Source organism: Otolemur garnettii, unplaced genomic scaffold, assembly GCF_000181295.1.
Source record: "Otolemur garnettii isolate 467f Iridium unplaced genomic scaffold, OtoGar3 scaffold00256, whole genome shotgun sequence".
Lineage (NCBI taxonomy): Eukaryota > Metazoa > Chordata > Mammalia > Primates > Galagidae > Otolemur > Otolemur garnettii.
The window spans coordinates 525,005-545,554 of record NW_003852651.1 but is presented as its reverse complement, the minus strand read 5'-3'; positions in this window follow the sequence as shown (position 1 = coordinate 545,554).

Below are 20,550 nucleotides of genomic sequence, written 5' to 3'. Positions count from 1 at the left end.
CAGGTCACCCTGGAAATAGTCTTTGTATATGAAGGATAAACACAAACATTGCCCAGGGACCTTGACAGCCAACATATGAAGGAGACTGGGATAGTAACTAGGTTTCACTAAAGTTACTTTCAACTGAGATATCTGAAAGAGTATACAAACCAGCAGCTCCCATTCTGGAAGGTTTTCTTTTTAATTAACAAAAAACGGCTAAAAGTCAAGGAAGAAGGGAGACACTGGGCTCTGAGGAAAAAAAGTGCCAGTGTAAAATAAACTCCTAAATGTGTACTTATCATCTGATAGCTTTTATTTTAAGTTGCATTTCTTTTCCAGTGTAATTTAAGATTTGTGATTGAAGTTTGTGGTCTAGAACACACCCTCAGCAGATACAGTGACTAATTAGAAAGTGCAGTTTTTCAAGGTCTGTCATGCTCAATCACCTAAAGCTGTAATTTGTTTGATATGAATATTAAGCATATAGACCTAGTGTAGCATGGGAGCCACTCAGGAAGTTTATGCAACTAATAAAGTTTCATGCATAATTTACTATGAAATATGCAGAATTTTAGCCACTTCTCTACACTTAACATTTAGTTGCATATGTGAACTCTCCTTTTAAGTGGGGAATGTAGCATTATATAGAATGTTGTTAAACTTAATTTTAATCCATTTTGACATTAACTTTTCTTCTTCTTTTTTTTTTTTTTTTTGTCAAACCAAGTGATCTGTCTTTCAGCAGTTGTCTAATTTTGATTCTCTGAAACTGTGATTTTTATTTCATTTGTACTAAACCACTGTAAGTATTTTTTTCCTGGAAATTTTGTTTTGAAACAGAAAATAAAGGCTGTGTTAAATGAGTATGTAATCTTATTAAAATGCTGTCATAGTCACTGCAATCATCTGTCTTAAACTGGTTCTTCATTTATCAAATGTAATTTAGCAGATTTAGAAAATTTAAACCTATAGATTATGCTGGCCTAAACTAACCAAACTATTTGTTACCTCTTGATTTATAGTTCCAACAAATTTTGAATTGCATCTCTTCTTCACACTTGTGAATGAACCATAATTATAACCTTTATCATTTACTGAATACCCACTGTGCTAGGTAGGTTTTTACCTGTCATATTTTGAATTCACATATTTCTATAAGATAGGCCTGTTACTATATCCACTTAGAAAGCAATTTTGAGGTTTACAGAGATTAAAAAATTTACCAGGGCCATATAGCTAGTAAATGGTGAAACCTGGATCCAAACCCAGGTCTGATGTTTGGTAGAAGGAGGGAGGGCATAAGAAGGGTTCTCACCTAATGTGCATATTGTGAGGGTATATAACATGCCCCCTGGGTGAGGGGCTCTTCTACAAATGGAACTTTACCCTGGAAGTGAGAACAATATAACCTAAAAATTTTACCCTCATATTAATTTAATTTTAAAAATTAAAAAAACAACAACAACAGAAACAAACCCAGGTCTGACTCCACATCTCATGGGAAAAATCTTAGGCCATACTGATTCTCAGATATACTGTATGCATAACAATTCAAATATACTTAGAATAGGTTTTTATCTAATATTAAGATTTATATGTATACTTTTTCGTGTCTTTCATGAAGTACCCAGTGCTTGTTTTATAATCTTGTAGTAGAAAGATGTGTTTATGGTGCAAGCAAGGATACAAAGTATACACTGCATAATTTTAAAAAAGTATTGGTAGGGCAGTGCCTGTGGCTCAAAGGAGTAGGGCACCAGTCCCATATGCTGGAGGTGGTGGGTTCAAACCCAGCCCTGGCCAAAAACCGCAAAAAAAAAAAAAAAAAAAAGGATTGGTAGTGTTTATGGTCCACTTTTAAAAAAATATGGAGATCTCCCTCCCACACCTCTCATTCACCAGTCTGCCATGACTTGGGCAACTGTCAGAGTGGGTCAGATCAGTTGCTCATTTTGATAATTTAGGTAGTACAACCATGGTTATGTTAATGTAATAAAAGCTCTGAAGGAAGTGTAATAGACCTATCAAATGTTCAAGATTAGATAAGGATTTTAACAGTGTTTTTAAAAATCAATTATCGTGATTTATTGGCCCAATGACTTTGAGTCATACTATCTTAAGTGATCCCTAAAGGGAAACAAGGTACACAGTGGAACAAGCATGGGTGTTTTGATTCATAGACCTCTCAGATCTCCATTTTCTTATTTGTAAAATGAGGTGGTTGTTAATATTCAGTGAGATACATGAAGGCAGGTATCCCTGTCCCTAATTTTCTAATTGTGCCTAATAGATATCACTGGTGACTTTCACACTAAACTTGCATTTGAAAAATCAAACTGGTTTGGAAATGGGCCCTGATTCTTATTATAATTGATAGAGGTACCTTTTGGAGTCCAGTAGACCCAGAGATATATTCTATTTTGTGAACTTGGGAAAATTGCTTAACTTTTCAGCTTCAGTTTCCTTATCTGAAAAAGGATCATTGCCCCAGTGGGATTGTTTCAAGACTGAATGACAAAGAATTTAAAAGGTTTAACACTATACCTAGTATCACAGGAGGTTCACTCAAATAATGACTCCTCAAGAGACCTTACAGATCACTATTTTACAAGAACAGAAAACAGGTGACAAAGCTGAACCCAACCTGTGGGTAAACATAGGCATGTTGATGGCAGAAATTGGCTATTGCCCCAAAAGGTGCCAGATGATATACTAAGGTGAAGTTCAGAGGTGGAAAGTGTGTAAGTTGGGGGATAGGACCAATGTACAACCCATTTAAAATGTGCTGGCATTAATGAGCACCACTAGGTAAAAGAAGGTAATAGAATTATGTGTGTAACTAAAGAGTTTAGAAGGAGCTGAAGTAGTTGGTGAGAGTGGTGGGAGGAAGAAGGTAGGTATTATTGGAGGAGCTCAAGACCTGGAGTGAAGAAGTATAGCAGAAGGTCTGGGATAGAGAGAGGCTGTCATAAAATTTTTGAATTGGAAAAGACCACCTCACAGGTATGTTACAAATTAGAAAGTAGCCTTAGGAATTTAATGAGTATTTATGTGCTTTCTCCATTCCAGTTGACTGCATATTAGAATCAAACTGGGGAGCTGTTTTTAAAGATTAGTGTTTTGGGCCAGGCATGGTGGCTCACACCTGTAATCCCAGCACTTTGAGACGCTGAGGCAGAATAATTGCTCAAGGCCAGGAATTTCAGACCAGCTTGGCCAAAATAGTGAGACCCTGTTTCTGCAAAACAATTTTAAAAATTAGTGTTTGGTTACACAATAATATAAAAATACCTAATGATACTGAACCATACACTAAAAAGGATGGTAAATTTTATGTGTACTTTACAATTAAAAATAAAATTTAAAACCACTATAGTTTTTTTTTTTTTTTCCCTTGGCCACCACTGCTGCCTGGTCCTTCTCCTCCGCCTCCTCCTCTTCCTCCTCCTCCTGCCGCCGCCGGTCCACCAACTACATCCGGGCAACTCAGACGCTGCTGTCTTCAGGAGGCCTCGCCAGTTTCCACCGTGCCCCTACTCTCCCACCTTCTAAAAAACCACTGTGGTTTTAAAAGCTCCCCAGGTGATGCTGATAAGTGACTAGGGCTGAGAACCATTCATTGTTTCCTTATGGATCAAATGACCTCCCTGCTACTGGCCAGTTGCTGATTCAAGAAACACAAGCAATGTGGCAACCTGGACCTTCTGATGATATAACCCCTTGAGTTTAGCGGTTCTCAACCTGTGGGTCACGACCTCAGAAAACACATCCTGCATATTAGATATTTACATTACGATTCATAACAGTAGCAAAATTACAGTTACGAAGTAGCAACATAAATAATTTTAGGGTTGGGGGGGTCACCACAACATGAGCAACTGTATTAAAGGGTCGTGGCATTAGAAAGGTTGAGAACCACGGGATGAGCCTCTCACATAGGCCCCAAGGAACTGGGCAATACAGAAAGCTAAGTGGGCCCCTTGCAGAAAATGAACAGATAGTTACTATTTAGATATAAGATGACAGAAGACTTAAGTCTGATGTGAACTCTCCATACGTCTTTTTTTTTTTTTTTAAACACAGGGTCTCTTTCACCTGGGTTAGAGTGCAGTGATACCGTCACAGCTCACTGCAACTTCAGTCTCCTGGGCTCAAGCAATCCTCTTGCCTTAGCTTCCCTAGCAGATGGGACTACAGGCTGGCCCTACCATGCCTTACCAACTTTTCTATTTTTAGTAGAGACAAGATGTCACTTTTGCTCAGGCTGGTCTTGAACTCCCTGAGCTCAACAACCCTCCTGCCTCAGCTTCTCAAGGCTAGACTCAAACTCCTGACCTTAAACAATCCTCCCACCTCAGCATCCCAAAGTGCTAGGATTACAGTCATGAGCCATCATGCCTGGCCCATACAACCACTTTATGCTTCTCTCCACCCTTCCTAATGAAGCCAGAAAAGCAGCCTGAAAGATGGAATTTGAGAAGCTAAGCTGAAGTGGTACAGCTGAACCAGTCTGCTTAGCTCACATTCTACCCCACCTCCCCACCCTCTGTGATTATCTAGTTAAAAGTTTTTACCACAATTATAAGAATGTCTTTCTCAGGAGACTTTAAGGAAATAGTCACACACAGATAATAAATGTTATGACATTACAGTAAATTAAAAATTAATATTTTCTTTAATGATTCCCTTATTTTGTTAATGTGAAAATGACCTTTATATTGTTTAAACATTCTGCATTGTTAAGAGTGAAGACTAGTATTGTTTTCTGTCAGATAAAGTTAAATTTTCCAAGTTGTCTCCTGATATTCCCTTTATAAATATTATTAGAATTGTAACTGAGACAGAACTGTGTTCGAGAGGCTACCCACACTGTTCTCTAGAATTGCTAGCCTTCTGACAATGTTTGGTGGATCTAAATCCCTGTCTTTACATCTGGCTGACAGTGACAGGCACCCAGACCTTCTTTGTCTGGTAACATTTGTGGTGACCACCAATTACAGTGCTCGGGTAATTGCCGTGCCTGGGAAGCCTAGCAGTCACCTGGTCAGGCAGGTCAGGGATTGCAGTGCTCGGAGGCTCTTAGCAGCATTGCTGTGAGATTTCTCCTAGGAGTCTCCAGGCTCTGGTCTCATGTACCCACTGTCCATCACTAAGATCCACTTAGTTTGTTTTGGCTGTGTTCTGAGAACTTTAGATCTTGTGAGTTATGGTTTTGTTCTCAAGAAATCTGATGTTTCCTTGTCTGGTCTGTATTATGGGAGCTTAGGCCTCTCTACCTAGAAACAGCCCTGTGAGGTGGATTCTGTCTGCTGGTCTCAGTATGGGTACTGAACAATGATTAAGAAGTGAAATTTTATTGTAACACAGCCTGGCCTATGTGCCATCTAGAATCTGGAGAGAAATAGTTAATAAATGGGTCTTTGAATTATTATCATGATGTTACTTTGTTTAAAATAACAAATCTTATTTTAAAAAAACTTAGGTTTGTTTTTTCTTGGTCAGATTTATGAGTTTATAAGAAGTAATTAAAACTATATTTGAATCCTGAGTCTGTGTTATATATCTAATTTACAGAGTTTAAAAATGGTTAAAAGAAAAATAACTTAAAATGGTAACTCAAACCTAGGTAAACTGCTAAGAAAAACAAATTAGGTAATTAAAAGATTAATAGTCTAAATAAAAATGTGTTTTAAATCCAGGAAATATAAATTCTTTTTTTTTTTTTTTTTTGAGACAGAGCCTCAAGCTGTCCCCCTGGGTAGAGTGCCGTGGCATTACAGCTCACAGCAACCTCCAACTCCTGGGCTCAAGCGAGTCTCCTGCCTCTGCCTCCCAAGTAGCTGGGACCACAGGCGCCCGCCACAACGCCCGGCTATTTTTTGGTTGCAGCCGTCATTGTTGTTTGGCGGGTCCGGGCTGGGGATTCGAACCCGCCACCTTAGGTGTACGTGGCTGGCGCCTTAGCCGGTTGAGCTATAGGCGCCGAGCCGAAATATAAATTCTGTTTTTGTCTGTATGTGGTTCTTTGTGTCTAAATATATCATGTATCTGTGATATTTCATTGCCAAAATATGCAAAAGAACTCTAATTAACTGGCTTTAACAAAGGGAAAAAGTAAATGATTAAATCAAATATTTTATCAGGAAAACAGAAAAGAATTTGAATGCCTTTTAATTCATGTGACTTTGGTAATTTTTGATAAATAAAACTAGTTTTAAAACTTATTAAAGTTCAGGTGTTTAAAGATTATAAAACTCCCACTTTTGTAATATTTCTAAACTTTGCTGAATTTAACTGTGAACTTATGTTCTTAATTTTGAGCCTCTGAATTCTGAGGTCAGATAGGTGGCTGTGGTGAGACCTAAGGACATGTTCTCCTTGCCTAGGCCAGCAGCTACAAGGCACAGTCTAGTCCACATAGCCCTTTCTTCCCTGTTCCAGATTTGCCCCTGGTTATTCCAGAAGAAATCGAACCCTCTAGTCATCCTATGTTCTGTCTTTGCACCTGGTAAATAAGGACAAGATAGGTCCTAACCTTTGCAGCCATTTTTAATGCCAGATGACCCTGTGAGAGTCTTAGAAGGACCAGGAAAGACATCAAGCATGGTGCCTGTATTGTAATTTCAAGACACTTTTCAATAACTTAAAACATTAAAGTTATATTAAATTAAAAAGATAATTATAACATGTCTAAGTCATTTGTAAAATATAATACTTTAGCTGTCTATGGTTGTTTGCAACACTGACTCTTCTCTGTCAAAGAATAAGATTTTTGCCTTTTAAAATCTTAGTAAAATGTAATCCTGCTTTATGAAAAGTATTTTGGAAAAAAAATTAAACAGAAAAGAAAATGGTATAGTATAAAAAAGAATTTTACATGGTAAATGTTTGTCCTGAAATGGAATGACTGGTTAAGAAAAGGGAAAGTAGGACAAAAGAGGAGTTTTATTTTTAACATGTTTGTAAATTGTCTGCACAGGTTAAATAGAACTCATGAGAGAAAATTTATGAAGAAATTTACATGTGATCCACATGGCTATAATGTATAAAATTTGGTTCAAACAACAAAATTTTCTCAAAATATTGTATTTTCTTGAAATATTAATCTACTCTTTATAAAATTACATAACCTATTTTTCTTTAATAAATTAAAAAAACCTCATAGTGACAGTTTTTTTAACCTTTTCAATAACCAGACTGAAAAAAAGCAAAGATTTTATGCCTTATCAAGATAATCACAGTGTTGTCTTTACTAGATTTTTAGCTAACTAAAAAAATCTAAACTTTAAAAGGATTCAAGTTTTGGGCAGTGCCTGTGTCTCAAAGGAGTAGGGTGCCAGCCCCATATGCTGGAGGTGGTGGGTTCAAACCCAGCCCCAGCCAAAAACTGCAAAAAGAAAAAAAAAGGATTAAAGTTTACACCCATATAACCTCCTGTATTGCCTTTAAAATCTTTTGACTTACGTTCCTACTTAACCAAATGTTTTAAGCCTTTAATATTTGACAAATATTCTAAAATATTCTAAATTCAATCTTTTTTTTCTTTTTTTTTTTTGAGACAGAGTCTCACTATTTCACTCTCAGTAGAGTGCTGTGGTGTGACAGCTCACAGCACCCTTAAACTCTTGGGCTTAAGTGATTCTCTTGCCTCAGCCTCCCAAGTAGCTAGGACTACAGGTGCCCCCCACAACGCCTGGCTATTTTTTCGTTGTAGTTGTCATTATTGTTTGGCAGGCCCGGGCTGGGTTTGAACCCGCTAGGTCTGGTGTATGTGGCTGGCTTCCTAGCCACTGACCTACAGGCGCCAAGCCCTAAATTCAATCTTTTTGACCTCAAATTAGCCTTTAAATATTAAGACCACCAAAAGTCTAAGAAAGATATATTAAGCTTATTTAATATATCAAAACTATAAAAGAAACATTGTCAAATATAAAATACTAAGTTTATTTTAAATTATGTTTATATATACATGTTATTTTCCAATATTATACTAATATATCTTATCAGTAATAATAATTATTATATTACATTGTTATATGCCACAGAAATGACCACTCTTGCAATTGGCTTTTTAACCATGGCTATTCTAAGACTTTTGTCTACATTAACAAATATTAGTTTAATTCATCTCAGAAAATATTTTTTTAACTAGCTAAGTCCAAAATTTGTCCTTCAAAGAAAGTAATAGAAAAGCTGATAGATTATCTTGAATATAAATTTCTGATAACTTTAAAAATTACTGTTGGACTAAAGCAAACTTCCAAGACTTTAATTAAAAATCTGACATATTTAGGATTATTGCTAACTTAACCTCAAACAGAATAGAAATTAATTACATAAGACTAAAATAATTTTTATGACTTTTTGTTTAAAATCTTGCTGATTCCTTCTATGTTCTGTTTTCCAGAAGTCAAGAAACCCTTTTCCATCTCTTGAACTGTTACTGGACAAGGAGGGTCTGACCACCTGTCACTGTCTAGCCAATATGCAGAGATGGAGTTTAAGTCCAAACAAGCTTTATTTTAGAAAGCCAGAAATTCTGGAGAATAGCAAGAATAGAAGGCTCTCAATTCTGTTCTGCCTCAGTTACAATTCTAACATTTTTTATAATGAAATACAAGGAGATAAACCTAGAAAATTTTAACTTTATCTGATAAGAAGTAACATCAAAGTAGTCTCCATTCTAACAATGCAAACTGTTTAAACAACAGAAAGGTAATTTTTACTTTAACAAAATGTCTAAGAGAAATCAACAGAGAAAACATCATATTATCAAAGTAACCTTTGCTAATATCACACACCTATTACCTATGTGTGACTACTTTCTCAGAGTCTCCTGAGATAAAAATCCTCACAATCATAGTGAAACCTTAACTAACTAGGTAATCACAGGGAAGGGTATGTAGGGAAGAATGTGAACTCAGCATACTAGGTTAACTGTACTGCTTCAGCTTAGCTTCTCAGACTCCATCTCATAGACCGCTTTTCTGGCTTCCTGTCCCCACTCTTATTTCATAACTTTATGTCTATGAAATCGCTTTCAAATTGAAATAATTACTGTGATTATTAGTTGCATTAATACGGGGGTCATCCTTATACCCCAGGGGAACAGTAATTACAACATATAGTATAAGTAAACATGAAACACAGGGTACATTGGATGCAGCAACACAAAAATATTCCTAGAAAGTAAATAAGCCCTAAACCAATAACTAAGGCTCTCAGCCAACCTAAATTAAGTAATCAAGAACACAACTGATTAAGACCAAAATCAAACATTTTGTACTTGTATATGGCATTCTATTAATTGGGAATTGTCTGATAGGTTAAAACAGCACATTCCTTTGAATTCTGCACACCCATGATTAGGTCATAAAAGTAAATAAATAGCTGCTCAGTCTTCTAAGACAGCTTCCTAGACTTGTCCAAGTTCTGTGCTTAGGGTGCTGATTGCTTGTGAGGTTGGTATTCAAGGCTTTTACCATGGCACAAGCTAGCCAACCCATCTCCACATTTAGTTCAGTTACCATAGCTGACATCACAAATAAAGAGAAGGAAATACACTCAGCTGGACTGACTAGTTGGCTATCAGTCTGGCAACTTTCTTGGAGATTAAGATTTTGGGCCAGCCAGGTCCTTCCACATCAGGTGTTACCCAGGTCCCAGGCACTGGGCAAGAAAGATACTAATCTCCCTAGAGAACAGGGCCCTCCAATGGCATTAGCTGGGACACAGGAAAAGCCTTTTGCCCACACATCAAAAACCATCCCTTGAGAATTTTAGTATGAATAAATTAATTCTGTCAATGAAAAAAAATTCACTGTGCACACTGGCATAAGATGTGGTAGTTGTCTTATGACATTGGAGCAAGCTATTAGTTAACACAGGAGGTGTGGCATCCTGAGAACTTTATACAGTCCTCTCCAGGTGTAACTGTTTTGAGATGGATAGAAAATATATCCCTATCTTTGGTCTGTCTCAGAGGTCCCCACCCATATAAATCCTGATTGGTGAGATTATTTTGGCTGTGGTGGAATACACTATAGTTTTTGAGCACTTCTAATGGAGTAAAAACTCCTAGTAATCAAGATGTAAGTTCCTGGTCTACATGCGTTCCTCCTGCTAGACAAAAATCAGACATGTTTATTACAATCTTAAACAAGTAAGTTCAAATATTCTCATGCTGTTGGAAGGCTTTTACATCTTGTCCATTCCACAAAGTCCCTAGAGTCAGAAGAGCTACAAAGAAGAGGGTGTATCTTGTGGCCACTTCTTTATCTTTTTTTTTTTTTTTTTTGAGACAGAGTCTCTATCACACTAGGTAGAGTGCTATGGCAGTGTCATAGCTCACAGCAACCTCAAACTCTTGGGCTCAGGTGATCTTCTTGCCTCAGCCTCCCAAGTAACTGAGACTACAAGTGCCTGCCATGATGCCCAGCTAGTTTTTCTATTTTTAGTAGAGACAGTGTCTTGCTCTTGCTCAGGCTGGTCGTGAACTCCTGAGCTCAAGCAATCCACCTCCCTTGACCTCTCAGAGTGCTAGGATTACAGGTATGAGCCACCATGCCTGGCTTCAACCATTTCTTGCATTCCTTTCTTCACAAAACTGCTTCTATCTATAAACAAGTCCAATATACCTCCTCAACAGGGTAAACTGAAAGGTCAGAGGGGCTTGAAAATACCTTTCAATCATATAAAGGCACTGTTGTTCTAAGGCAGTGGTTCTCAACCTTCCTAGTGCCACAGTGTATTTTCATTGTTAAAAAGGGGTTGTGACCCACAGGTTGAGAACCCCTGTTCTAAGGGCTACTGGCTGGGGTTGTGAAGAAGAGTGGCAGGGTTCAATCCAGCCACTATTTCCAAAGTTACTCCCAAATTGTCAAGGAGGATTGCCTGAGGATCTCCCCATCTGTCCTGCTGTTAACCACAAATTCCTTTTCTGCTGTAACAGAATTAGTACTTGACGGAAAACACAGAATGTGATCAGATGTCCCAGTGTAAATTTCTCTGCTTCTTTTAAGAGGTCCCAGGGTGTAGCTACCACCCTCAGGCAGACTGGCCAACCTAAGGCTGTGAAGTCAAGCTGTTTAGACAAGTAAGCAACTGGTTGAGACATGGTCCATATTTTCTGGATAAGCATCCCTAGCCTTAGTCCTTTTTTTTCATAAACATACAAATAAAATGGTATTGTCAAGTCTGGCAGCCCCAGTGCAGGTGCCTCAGTCAGTAATTGTTTGAGCTGTTCAAAGTCTCCCTCACATTCTTTTGTCTTTTGTCTATATCAGAGGATCCTCTTTGGACCCCCCTCAGGACCAGATACAGGTGCTTTACAATGAAACCATAATTTGGAATCCAGATCAACCAAAAGTGGGCCATTCCTAGAAACCCCTCAGCTGTTTCCTTATATTAGGTTTTGGAGTGTAAAAGATCAAGTTATTTCTGCTTCCAGGCAAGCTGACTGCCCAGGCTCAATTAAGAACCTGAGGAATTATACTTTCTGTTGGCAAATTTGAGCTTTCCTCTTAGACACCTTGAAACTGCACTTTTCCAAGTGACTCAGTGTCAGGATGGTTTTACATAAACAGTCCTGAAACCACTTACTGGACAATTTCCCCATTTCCTAATGTAAGGTCTAACAAGTCTTGTGTCAGAGCTTCCCAGAAGATAGTAGGTGCATTTTTGAAGCCTTAGGGAAAGCACTCTCCAGTATAATTGTTCCTTCTTAATGTCTGGATCTTGCCATTCAAGAGTGAAGGAACACCTCCTGGGACTGGGGGGCCAGTGGGAAGCAAAAGGAAGCATCCTTTAAGTCCAAAATTAAAAACCAAGTGGCTTTTGGTGGTAAGACATTCAAGAAGATATAGGGGTTAGGCACGAAGGGATGAATATCTGGCACCACCTCATTTACTGATAACAGGTCCTGTACAAACTGGTATTCCCTCTGTTCCAGCTTTTTCACTGGCAGTGTAGGAGTGTTATAAAGAGACTGACAGAGCCTTGTAACTCTATAAGCTTTAAACTTGTTAATCAAAGGAACTACTCTTTTTAATGCCTCCTGTTTAAGCGGGTTTTGGGTCTTTTGTGAAGGCAGTATGTTGAGTTTCAGATTGACCTCCACTGGGGTGATCTGGAGGGTCTTTCCAGGAGTCCCATCAGCCCAGACTGATAGGCTTACCTGCTTGTTGACTTCTTTTGGCCATCAGGTCTCAGTTTCAGGTTTTTGGAGAATTAGTTGCCAAGCATGCTCATGTGGGACCTCTACCTGGAGGCTGTGAATCTCTGGAATAAAGGTGACCTGAGAATTTAGTTTAGATAACAAGTATCTTCCCAACAGAGGAACAGGACAATCAGGGATGTACAGAAATTAGTGGATAATTCTTTTTTCTCCAATTGATCATCCAAGGAGCTAAAGAAAGAACTTATGTTCTAATTGTCCATTCATTCCCACCAGTGGAACAGACTTGTCAGAGGGTAGAGTGGGGGCATTGAGTACTGAAAATGTTGCCCCCATATCCAATAGGAAGTCTATAGCTTTTCCTCCCACTGTTATCTCTATCCGAGGCTCATGGAGGGCAATGGTGACACTAGACAGAAAATCCAGCTGAGGCTTCCGGCACCCTCAGTCATCCTCAGACCAGCCAGTTCAACCATCTATCTGATGACTGGGCATGTGACCTGACTCCTCAGCCTTCTTCTTGGGGTACTCATTTCTCCAGTGTCCCACCTCCTTATACTAGGTACCCTGGGATCTTTTCCTAGGTCTCCTTCCTCTTTTACCTTTGGTGGTCTCGAGAAAAATCACAGCATCCTGGGCCTTTCTATGCTCCTGATTGTTGAAAACCTATAAGGCAATGTCTACGAGCTGAGAGGGGTTCATTCCTAAAGCCTCATTCAATCTTTGTAATTTCTTCCATCTATCTGGAGCACTTTAGGAAATAAAAGTCATATTTACCATTTTCTGAGTTTCAGGAGCCTAAGGATCCATGTCCATGTACTGGAGAGAGGCATCATATGCTCTCTCCAGAAACTCAGATGGTTCCTTAGTTGCTTTTTGCTTCATAACCTGTACTATGTTCAGACTTCTTTGCTTGGGAACTCCTTTCTATAATACTGCCAAAAGACATCTTTTGTAATGACTGAAGAGAGGCAACCCATTGTTATTCAGATCCCAGTCTGGTTCTGTCTACAGAATAGCAGCAGCCTCTGGTTCTGGTGTATTACCTCTATCCTTATTATGGAGTCAGATGGCTTCACCTTGTGCTTTACCCAGTACCAGCTATCTTTCATCACTGGTGAGGATTATATTTAAAAGCTTGCATATCAGCCCAATTGGGGTGGTGAGTAGCAAAGATAATAGTTCTTAGCTCAGTCACTTTAACAGGGTCTGAACGGAAAGGGGAGTTGGTATTTTTATAATTTAATAGATCAGAGGTAGAGAAGGGTGTAATGTGTCCAATAGTATCCAGCAACCTGGCAGTGCTGATTTACTCTCACTGACATTTGGCACAGAGGGTATTGCCCCACCTTACCACCTTGGGTCCTCTGACCAAATTTACTTCCAAGCTTCCTTCAGCCGAGTAAGGAGAAGCAGGTTCCTCCTCTTCTGGTACTGGAGCACTTGGTGTTCTAGGTCTGTGGACAGTACATGCTCCTCTAAAATGTCCTGCTCAATACAAACATTAGCATCATCATTACACACATTATTTGACTCTCCCCTTTGCTTCCCTTAGTTTCTGGTTTTACTTCTTTTTGTACCATAAGCAGGTTGCCCTTTGAACCAGCATCCTTAATTGTGCAAAGTCATAAAGGGTTGTATACAGGGGCTTTCCCCCAATTTCCCTGAACTTTGACAAAAGTACTGTAACTGTAGGATGGTATAAAAAATTAAGGATCCATTCAAAAGCCACTTTCTCCAGATTCAAGACGATACATGGGGCAGGCCGTGTTACAGTAAAATTTCATTGCCTTTTTAGTCATCAGCAGGTACTGATATTGAGACCAGACAGAATATGTCCCAATAGGCTGTCAGCTGGGATTGAGGCCTAAGTGCTCATGTTCTAAATAACCACAGATGGAAATCATAAAAACAGGAGAGAATGAAATCTCTCAGCCCACAACCAGAATAAAGCCGGTGGACCTTAGTGATAGCCATGGCGGGTGCGTGAGAGCAGAGCCTAAAGATATCCAGGACAAATCTCCAGGTAGCACTGCTAGGAGCCTCTGAGCACCTAGGCTCACCTGTCCAGGCAACCACTAGGCTCCCTCAGCATGGTACTTACCATTTCAGTCTAGGGGTTCTTTTGTGGTTCCCAGAAATGTTACTGGTTGAAGAGGATCCAGCCACCTATCACTTTCTAGCCAATATGCAGAGACAGGGTTTAGGTCCAAACAAGCTTTATTATCAGCCAGGTACGGTGGTTCACACCAGTAATCCTAGCACTCTGAGAGGCCAAGGCAGATGGATTGCTTGATCTCAGGAGTTTGAGACCAGCCTGAGCAAGGATGAGACCTTGTTTCTACTAAAAATAGAAAAACTAGCTGGACATTGTGGTTGGTGCCCATAGTTTGATTAACTCAGGAGCTGAGGCAAAGGGATTGCTCAGACCCAGGAGATTGGGGTTGCTATGAGCTATGATGCCATAACACTTTACCCAAGGCAACAAAGTTGAGACTCTGTCTCAAAAACAAAATAAAACAAACAAAAAAACAAGCTTTATTATCAGAAGGCCAGCAATTGTGGAGAACAGTGAGAATAGGCTCTCAATTCTATTCTACCTCAGTTACAATTTTAATAGTTTTTATAATGAAAAACAAGGAAATAAACCTAGAAAATTTTAGCTTTATCTGATAATAAGTAACATCAAAGTAGTCTCCATTCTAACAATGCAAGCTGTTTAAACAACAGAAAGGTAATTTTCACTTTAACAAAATAAGAGAATCATCAGAGAAAACATATTACCAAAATAACCTTTACTAATATCACAACATCTATTACTTATATGTGAATACTTCCTCAGAGTCTCCTGAAATAAACATCCTCACTAGGTCATCATAGGGGAAGGGAGTGTGAGGAAGAATGAACTCCACACACTAGGTTACTGCTTTAGCTTAGCTTCTCAGATTCTATCTTATAGGCCACCTTTCTGGCTTCAGAACTATAACCCACAACAATGTATGTATTTGTAAATGAAATTTGAAACATTTATTTATCTCTCTACTTTATTTCTCCAGAATTTAAAAACCACTGGTAGGCTCTGCACAGTGGTTACAACATAGGCCCCATGCACTGAGGCTGGCAGATTCAAACCCGGCCCAGACCAGCTAAACAACAATGACAACTTCAACAAAAAAACAGCTGGGCATTGTGGCAGGTGTTTGTAGTTCCAACAACTTGGGAGACTGAGGCAAGAGAATTGCTTAAGCCCAAGAGTTTGAGGTTTCTGTGAGCTGTGATGCCACAGCACTCTACCAAGGAAAATGAAATGAGACTCTGTCTCAAAAAAAAAAAAAATTGTAAATTAGGTGGCCTATAATCCTAGCACTCTGGACCAAGTTAGTTCAAGAGATACTTTCATGTCAAACCTGAAATTCCTTATTAAAAAGTTCCATATGAAAAAATGCTCATCGTCCCTAATCATCAGAGAAATGCAAATCAAACCACTCTGATATATCACCTAACCCCGACTAGAACGGCCTACATCACAAAGTCTCAAAGCTGCAGATGCTGGAATGACTATGGAAAGAAGGGAACACTTTTACACTGCTGGTGAGACTTCAAACTAATACAACCTTTTTGGAAGTATGGAGGATTCTCACAGAACTCAAATTAGACTTTCTATTTGATCCTGTAATCCCATTACTGTGCATCTACCCAGAAGAAAAAAAAATCCATTTATCATAAGGACATTTGCACTAGACTGTTTATCTCAGCTCAATTTACAATCACCAAAATGTGGAAATGACTTAAATGCCCACCAACCCAGGAAAGGATTAACAAGCTGTGGTATATGTATACCATATACTATTATTCTGCCATTAAAAAAGATAAAGAGGCTTGGTGCCTGTAGCTCAGTGAGTAGGGCACCAGCCACATACACAGAAGCTGACGGGTTTGAGCCCAGGCCAGACCAGCTAAACAATAATGACAACTGCAACCAAAAAATAGCCAGGCATTATGGTGGGCAACTATAGTCCGAGCTACTTAGAAGGCTGAGGCAAAAGAATTGCTTAACCCCAAAAGTTTGAGGTTGTTATGAACTATGATGTCATGGCACTCTACCTAAGGCAACATATTCATTCTGTCTCAGAATGAATAAATAAATAAATAATAGAGACTTTGTAACTTTTGTATTAGCCTGGATGGAGGTAGAACACATTCTTCTTAGGAAAGCATCACAAGAATGGAGAAGAAAGAATCTAATGTACTCAATTCTAATATGAAGGCAGTAGATGAGCTAATTCAAGGGGTGGAGTAGGGGAATGATGATGCGGGGAGAGGGGAGGTGCAAGGGGAAGAGGGAACATGGTGTATGGCACACCTCTTGGGGGTGGGACACAAGTATAAGAGGGACATTAACAACTGCAATCAGTGTAACCTAATTCTTTGTTCCCTCAATGAATCTCAAACAAAAATAAAATAAAATAAAAGTTCCCATAATGTCAATTTTATTTATTTTTTTTAAAGTTCCACTTTTAAAGTCCAAGTGTGGAACGTTATTATTTATTTGTTTGTTTAGACAGAGCCTCAAGCTGTCACCCTGGGTAGAGTGCCATGGCATCACAGCTCACAGCAACCTCCAACTCCTGAGCTCAAGTGAGTTTCCTGCCTCTGCCTCCCAAGTAGCTGGGACTACAGGCACCGCCACAACACCTAGCTATTTTTTGGTTGCAGCCATCATTGTTGTTTGGCGGGCCTGGGCTGGATTCGCACCCACCAGCTCAGGTGTATGTGGCTGGCACCTTAGCTGCTTGAGCCACAGGCGCCGAGCCCACAGTGTCAATTTTAAAAGAAAAACATCCCATATAACTTAATATTCTTATTGGACTTTATGCAAATAATCAGGCCAAATACACTGAAAATTATTTTTTGTAAATAAATTGATCATTCTGCTATGATTTGTCTTTAATAAAATAGAAAATCAGAGAGAGACAAATATTATTAAAAAATAAGGGGGCGGAGCCAAGATGGTGGACTGCAGCCAGCTTTTTAAAGAAGCTCCCATCCAGAAGGAGGCTTAAAGGACAGAAGTTTAGCAAGGGAGCTGATGGTTTGGAGCGGAGCCAAGAGAGAAGATTGAAGAGCGCACTTCAACCTTCCTAAGGCAAGCTGCAACCCCAAAAATACAATCAAAAGGTACAAAATCCACCACCAAGTGAACAGGAGTCCCCTCCCCCACAAGAAGGGCTCGCAGTTTACTCCATGCAAACAAGCGAACAGAGTTCAAACATCTTCCCACTTTATCCCACGGGAGATACCCCCTAAAAACTAGACCTACCCCTGCTGGCATGTCACGGCACCCTCCAGCCAGGCAGAAAACTGTAAAACTGTATAAAACTGTATATATTCCCCACCTGCAACATTGAACTCTGAGGATTTCCCCCTCCACTCACCCTGAGGTCTGGAGGTTTGTTACCTATGGAATCCAGATTCTTGGGCATCTCCTTGAGAGAAGTGGAGGGGGAAAGGGCTAGTGCTGCTCTGTGCTGACTGTGGCACAGGAGTGAGGAGAAGAAAGTTGGCTCAGAGGGAGACATACAGCAACAGTGGCATCCTGAGCTGCGAACTGACGCCATTCCAGACAGGCAAGCCCCATCTCTCTGGGCAACCAGAGGTTCCAGACAGCAGCCACAGGATGAACGAATGGACTTGGTAACTTTCATAAGTAAAGAGACCATTAGCAACAGCCCTCAGGGGTGTATACCTGAGACAAAGGCAGTGGGCGGGCAGAGGCTGGAATTGACACCTGAGTGTAAACTCTAATAGCCTGCTGCCTAGAGCTGAGTTCCTCACCAGCTCTAGCAGCCTCTAACTTCCAAAAGAATTTAGATGGGACAGAAGGTGTGAGGCTGAAACAGTAAGAACTTTCAAAGCCTAAATTCTTCCCCTGCGGGACTGGACTCAGATTTCTCAATGAGCACCTCACTCTCAGGGTAATGCTGAGATAAAGGCAGCGGGCGGGCAGAGGCAGGGATTGACACCTGAGCATAAACTCTAATTGCTGCCCAGGGTTGAGTTCCTCATCAGCTCTAGCAGCCTCTGACTTGCAGAAGAATATAGCTGGGACAGAAGGTGAGGGAATGGAATTGAGAGAACTTTCACAGCTTAATTTAAACATGCAAGGCCCCCCTGCCAAACACGGATTTCTGGGTGATTTTGGCAGTCGTAAAACCCGGGAGCAGTTGCCTACTGGAGTGAATAGGATCATAGACCTGGGGGATTACAAGTGACTGGGTGCAAGGTGGGGAAGGAGGTATTAAACTTCCCAGACTAACCCATCTGCTGGGTGGGTCCCTTTGCCCTCACGGAGCACTAGAGCAAGTTATATCTGAGCTGCGAGCAGACCCCTCTTATCTAGCTGCCGGAGACACTTGAACTCTTCCACCTGAAACTGGTGCTGACCGGAACAACTGATTTGGACCCCTTAAACCAGACAGACCACCCAGGGACTATTCAAAGGGGCACCCTGGGTGTATGGTTAAGGGAAGGTTTGATTTTCCTTGCCCAATTGTTGTTTGTGGGGGGCAGGGTGACTTAATTGCTGGTATTTCTCCACAGCTGAGACTTCAACCAAGAGTAACTGAATCACTAGGGTAGGACAGAGAGCAGCTGAAAATAAGACAGAGCCACTTAGCCCCACCACACCAAACAGGTCCCCAGTCTCTCAGGCCGTAACACCGTATGGGTCCTCGAAAAACCTCAAGGAGAAAAGTGAAACAGGGTAAAATAATGATGGGGCAGAATCAGCGGAAAAGCTCTGGTAATATGAATAACCAGAGTAGATCAACCTCCCCCGCCCAAAAAGGACGTGGCTGGTAATATGAATAACCAGAGTAGGTCAACACCCCCAAGAAAGGATGTGGCAGATGAAACTGAAGATCCCCTACATAAACAGATGGCTGAGATGTCAGAAATTGAATTCAGAATCTGGATTGCAAATAAGATAAACAGAATAGAGGCAAAGATAGAACTAGAAATTCAAGGAGCATTTCAAAAGTTCACTCATGAATCCAACGAATTCAAAGAAAAAACCACCAAAGATTTTGAAACATTAAGACAAGAGATTGCAACCCTCAAAGATCTGAAAAATATGGTAGAATCTCTTGGTAACAGCGTGCAGGAGGCAGAAGAAAGGATCTCAGACATAGAAGACAAAGCTTCTGAATATGTCCAAGTGTCCAAAAAGGATCAGAAATGGAAAGCAAAAACAGATCATTCTCTCAGAGAGCTCTGGAATAATTCAAGGAAATCTAATATTCACCTTATAGGAATCCCTAAAGGTGACAAAGTTGCTTTGCAAAACACAGAGGCTCTTCTTTATGAAATTATGAAAGAAAAATTTCCAGATATGTCAAGAGATCCTGAAATTCAGATTGCAGACAGCTTCAGAAGCCCAGCACGACTCAACCCGAATAAGACATCCCCCAGACACATCATAATTAACTTGACTAAAGTTAATGAGACAGAAAATCTTGAAAGCAGCAATACATAAGAAAACCATAACCTAAAAGGGGAAGAATATTAGAATAACTGCAGATCTCTCTGCCAAAACCTTTCAGGCAAGAATAAGGTGGTCATTGACATTTAATCTCTTAAAACAAAATAACTTTCAGCCCAGGATCCTGTATCCAGCTAAACTGAGTTTCATTTATGTTGGAAAAATTAAATAATTCAGTGACATCCATGCATTGAAGAAATTTGCCATAACTAAACCAGCTCTCCAGGATATTCTCAGACCTATTCTCCATAATGACCAGTGCAATCCTCCACCACAAAAGTAAACTAACTCACAAACTATTGATCAAACTCCAACTTCTACACTGGCGAAAGGATTAAAAATGTCCACTGGACTTTTGAACAATTCAATACCTAACATATTATCAGGCTTATCAATAATTTCAATCAATGTGAATGCCTTAAATTGTTCCCTAAAGAGGCACAAATTGGCTGATTGGATACAGAAACTTAGACCAGACATCTGTTGTATACAAGAATCTCACCTTACCTTAAAAGACAAATATAGACTCAGGGTAAAGGGATGGTCATCTATATTTCAGGCTAATGGAAAGCAGAAAAAAGCAGGTGTTGCAATTTTATTCTCAGATACAATAGGTTTTAAACCAACAAAAGTAACCAAAGATAAAGATGGGCACTTTATATTTGTTAAGGGCAATACTCAATATGATGAGATCTCAATTATCAATACACACCCAATTATCTATGTACCCAACCAGAATGCACCACAATTTATAAAAGAGACTCGAACTGGCATGAGCAACTTGATTTCCCCCAGCTCCATCATAGTCGGAGATTTTAACACTCCTTTGGCAGTGTTGGATAGATCCTCCAAT